This window comes from Scleropages formosus, chromosome 11 (assembly GCF_900964775.1).
Source record: "Scleropages formosus chromosome 11, fSclFor1.1, whole genome shotgun sequence".
In the NCBI taxonomy this organism is placed as follows: domain Eukaryota; kingdom Metazoa; phylum Chordata; class Actinopteri; order Osteoglossiformes; family Osteoglossidae; genus Scleropages; species Scleropages formosus.
Genome location: NC_041816.1, coordinates 16,618,525 through 16,624,389, shown reverse-complemented (window position 1 = coordinate 16,624,389; position 5,865 = coordinate 16,618,525).

Here is a 5,865-nt window from a genome sequence, read left to right as displayed (position 1 = left end):
GTGCTAGTTGCAATCAAAAGGGATGGCATCTCAGAAGAGAACATTTTAATTAATGAAGATTCTACAGCATCAGAACTGCTCCCTAAGCTTATTTTTTATGCTCAGAGGTTTTCCCAGTAGCACATGGAATCTAAGTAAATCTCACATCTTCATTCTTACAAAGACTCTCCAGGCTCTCCGCCCTGGATCAGACAAAATATCAGGGAAATCTTACCGGATAGATAAGAGAGCTAGCGCTGCCCTTTGAGTCTGTTAGTTAAACCTGTTTTTTTTTCCCGCAACAGTAGAATTATGAAACATGGACTGCATAAATAATGCCTCACAATACATCATACAGTGCCATGTCTATTACAATTAACCGCAGCAAGGTAAAGACAAAATCAGTGCTGAGTATAGAAGTCTTTTATGTTTCATTCAAATATGGTCAGTAATAAAAATGTGAAAATCTGTGTGAGGCTCACAAAGAGTCAAGACAGATGGTTCCTGGCTAACACAACCGGCCAGAAAGGGAAGCAATGGTTGGTGTCACATTATCAACCTGCTCTGCTATATTAACCATGTCGTTTCTCTACAATGATCCATAATAATCTTCCCCCTTATGTTTAATTGTGCAAAAACATTAAGCAGAAACATCTCCTAAGATGAAGATCTGCAAATCATGTTTAAAACCAAACTAAACAGAATCAGCTCAAGGAAATAAAACAGAGACCATGTGTTTTTTTTTTATTTAAATTCTAAGCACATTGTTCCTAGGCTGGCACATTGTGCTAATGCTAAGGACAAACTCCTGTGGGCTTAAATTTAAATCTGTGTTCAAGTCTAAATGCACAGCACAGCCTTTCTCTTCTTCTCAGAAGGGAACAGTAAGCACTGAATGAAATCTCTAGAATCTTGGACTTAATCACACCCGCAGGACACAAAACAGAGAGCATCACTAGTAAAAATGTCTCCTGTGATTATAATGACAAACTGAAGACGGCAGTTTTGCTACAGCTACAATGTGACCTTCACTATGAGAGGTGCGTGACAGCGCAATATTTACAAATATTGATAAAACATAACTGCTTTCTCACTCAGTAGTCAATGTATTGCTGCACAGTGCATTAGCGCAACATTCAGAGATAAAACAAACTTAATAAGAATAATATTCTCGAGGAATTGAGCGTACCTTGGAATTAACTGCAGCAGCACAGCAAGCCCACATTTGAGAAACGCTTTTTATCCAACAGCTTCAATTTATTCATCCCCACCAAAGCATGACAGTCGACAAACGAGCATAAGAAATGTTAAAATATGTCTGGACAGTTAATTCAGCGTTGCTAAATTAAGCAGCATGGTATTTTGAGATAAATGGCACATGCTGATTTGACACTTTTATGGACTTTCCCAAAAGTCTTCAGTTTATCAGTATTAAAGAGATTCAAAGGCAGCCAGCTGTTATCTGTTGGTATAAATTATCAAAACATAACTGTTATTTATCATTGGCAGTATCTTCAGTGTTCCGATGCACTAATCTATAGTCCAGGATCAGTGACCAGTTCCATCAGAAAACCTAAAAGTGATGGACACAAGACTAGAACACTGACAGCTTGTCAAAAAACTCTAGCAAACCTCTGAAAGTATGTGTCATTAACCATTTAGTATAATACATGATATTGCATATGATCTCCTCCCCCAGCTCGGTGGAATAATGCGCCCAGCACCCATATTGTGGTACCGTTGTCATGTTCTGAAGCCTGCCAGTCTGTGCCAACTAGCACTTGGCAGGGGAACCCGCACGCTGTGCCACGTGCATCTGTGGCCTGTATTACAAGCAAAAGCTAATGATCCCTGCTGCCGTTCACTAATGAAGTTGTTCAAACTGAAGAGCAATTACAGAACTAATCACTTAAGGTCCCAGGAAAAGCCCAGGCTATATGATTTTTCCATCCTCTAATCTCTAATCACCACACCTAATTCCTACTGATAGAGCCCTTGCTATACACACAACCCTGAGTGCCCAGCCTCACAGAGCACAGATAGGACCTGCCACTGAATTTATCAGTTTCGTTGCTCCTCAACGAGTTTCTCCCTGGCGTGGCTGTCACAGATATGCACACATATATCATTTCCAGTACAATATCACTTGCTGAAAACCAATTTCCTGGCAGAAACACCAATGTTGACCAGTTGATATTTGTTATTTCCAAGTAATACAGAACCCATTTACAAACAGACTCCATACACTGACTTGTAAGGAAATTACGTCACTCTTATAATGTGTATAAAAACTATACCATACCATAACATATTTAGAAGATTTCTTCTGGAATTAAAGTAATTCCAGATTCATTTTAGGTCATTTTAATTTGACATTTTAAAAATACTGCGTGTGAGATTATGTGAACACCTTTTCTATAGTAACTGAAGGAAGGAAAATACATTTGTATACTGAGGGAAACAAATCATGCCTGAGGTTTAAAGGTTTCGGGAAATTAATTTCCTCCGTCTTCATCAATGTAGCTCATAGTGCAGATCAGTGGTACGGAAACCAATGACGGAATAAACACTATAGGTTTATTGCTGCTGTTAGAATCCTCTGGAGGATTTGTACTCATCAGATACTGTACTTTCCTGAGTTTCAAAGACCGGCGCCAGAACAGGTCCACTACACTGCTGATAAAAGGAAATCAGAACAAAATAGCCCTGCATGCTCAGTACAGATCATTCAGCCTTCCTTTGTGACAATGGCAAATTTAAGGAGAAAGAGTCTATTGATGACATATTGATTTCATTTCCAGCAGCCATTCAGAGAATCTAATCAAGCTTTCAGGTTTAAACAGTCTTGTCAATTCAGTCATCATCCAACCAGAGCCACGAATCATGCAGTGCGCTTGCACAATGAAAGCTATAAAGCCATCACTTCCATACATATCCATATGTATCTCGCATACATTTTTATAAGCAGGCGTCAAGGCCGATTGAACGCCCAACGAAAAAGGCCTGATGCTGTGAAATCAGCATTTTTCAGAAATATCTATCTGAGCGCTAGAGCCAAATCAGTATGCAGCACTGCATATTTCTTTTCACCCTGGATTGTGGTACTGTACTTCCACTTTTTGGGCAGATGTACACTTTATTGTGCTTTACTGATGCACGCTGAATTTGAATTGTGTCCCAGATGTGGTTGGAAGTGCTTAAATAGAGGAAATCTGAATGACAAAGAGACTGAGAACAGGCAGGTTCAGTTTAACAACATTACAGCTGTCAGAACCGATAAGCTGCCCAGTCTCCTGGGCTCGGTGCGAGAGACAATTGTTCAACAGCAACACGCAGAAAGAGTTATATTCTAATTGAGTTTGAAGGTTTATTGAAAAAGAAGTCAGATCTACACAAAAAGGAGCATGGAATAACATCTCCGTGTGACCCTAGTTAACTATGGGTGTCTTCATTCATTCGGAGGGTTACGGTGGTGAATCCAGTACTATTGTGCTTTTTATGCAGAATTTGATCTGTTTCGAGGGATGGCAGGTCTTACTTGTGCATTCAGAGGAAGTCAGGCAAGTTGTTGCATGCACATTACGACATTCACAGAGCAAAACTGAAAAGTGCAAGGCATTCTTAAAGACAGACATTTTGAGAAAATAAGCATGGTGGAGGGAATCGGAGCACAGTAGGACATGACATAGTGGAGCGCAGCCGTCGCCAACTACTAGTCCTTCAGTGATGCTGCAAGTGGAAGGTTGAGGATGACTAATGAAACGCGCAGATTCTTGGCTTCAAGAAGACTTGATGTGCTGGGGAGTTGTGAAATAAAGAAAACTTGTAAATGGCAGAAGCCACATTAGTTTGACAGACCCAGCAGTATGTATTTGTATACTGAAGCAAACAAATCATGTCTGAGGTTTAAAGGTTTCAGGGAATTAATTTCCTCAGTATTCATCAATCAGTCTTTGTTGGTCCTCAGTCTTTGTCTGGGCAGCATGGTGCCAGAGCAAGTAGCACTGCTGTCTCACGGTGCCTGGGTGGTGCGAGAGGACATGGGTTTGACCCCTGCTCAGTCTGTGTGGAGTTTGCATGTTCTCCCTGTGTCTGTGTGGGTTTCCTCTGGGTGCTCTGGTTTCCTCCCACAGTCCAAAGACATGCTGTTCAGGTTCCCCCATAGTGTGTGAGTGACAGAGAGAGTGTGTCCTACTGATGTATGGATGAGTGACCCATTGTAAGTAGTCTATCTAGCAGTGTAAGTCACCTTGGTGAATAAGATGTGTGGGTTGATAACACAACACAGAGTTCATTGGAAGTTGCTTTGGAAAAAAGCATCTGCTAAATAAATGTATTTCCTATTGATTGCTTATGTAGCAACCAGGATAGCAAATATTTACGAAACGTATGCAATAATGGCCACCTTTTCCAGAGAATAAGTGAGTCAAATGGAAAAGACTGGAAACATCTGCTTCTAAATTAAAGGGAAGTGAGCAGAGATGAATCATTAAATTACCTCCTAAAGCCTTTTCAGTTAAACATGGCTCTAGGTCTCTGGCTAGATGTGCAAAAGGAACCTCACTTATGTCTTTCATCACCTATGAATAGCTCTAACAAGTCATCCCAGGAGCCCCACCAAGGTTAGCATAAGCAATCCTTCGCTTTTAGCCTATTTACAGCATGTGTCATTAACAACCTTTTTCACTTTTAAATTTCCTGAAACTTTAATGCTGACTTATGAGGGTCCTACTCTGCATCAAGCTTGACGGTTCACAGGCTGTGAAGTCCCTCTCCTGCTCCTTTTCATCATAGTAGCACGGGGGACCCAACAGCAGCGAAGAGACGAGTGTCAGAAGGCCGTATCCCTCAGCGCTCAGGTCTGTAGGAGGCGCTCATTTACTCGACAGTCTTGGGAACCTCTACTGCTGCGGAATTGCTGTTCAAAAGTGCTGGGTGACGGACAGTGTGTGAGATTTGTCTATTCGCAGCCTAAGCTGCACAACTCTGTAAACCACAGTTCCTAAAATACGAGGAGCACATACAATAAATGTATACGATGTACTTTCACACTGTTTTTGACCTGCAAGATATGGCAATTCACAGAAGCACAATGTGCTATGGACATGGTTCAAAGTCTCCAGAGTGATTATGTAAGGTGCTCAGATAATGTGTGGTGAACACTAGGGCTGTAAGCTTCACCAGCTTTGCTTAAGCTTTACAAATATATATATGACAGTCAAAACTGTTTAGCATCCGATTGAGAAATATTTTGGTGTTTTTCAATGGACTTCTGGGTGGTGATCCATACAGCTTTGACAACCAAATTAAAAAGAAGACTTGGAAATAGGAGGTAAAAGTTATTGCCTATGTTTGAACTGTGTCAGTATAAATATCGGTTTTCTAAGGAAAAGGTTTTAATATAGTGCTTGTATCAAAGTACTCTGAGAAGCCATTTATCATTTGGTTAAACAGTAATGAATTCTTTAGGCATCCATCTGTACCGAAAAGGAAATGAAATAATCAATTTGTTTGTATAAGACAGCAAAAATACAAATGAGAAGTAGTTAAATGAGAAAACAAAGCTGAAGTTGAGGTTTTAACTACACCTATCCTGCTTTATGCAATTGCAAACAGTGATCTATTTTAACACAATAATAATAATAATAATAATAATGCTAAATACAATTATTATTATTCTTATTTTTATTTTTATTATGCATTGCTTACACTTAGTTCACACCTTTGTCCGAGGCACTTACAATGTTAGGGCTGTATGCTAACCTACTTACAATTACTCAACCATTTATTTATACAGCTGGGTACTTTTTACTGAAGTGATGCAGGGTAAACGCCTTTCTAATGGGTAGGCTACTACAGCAGAAAGTGGGGATTCGAACGCGGTAT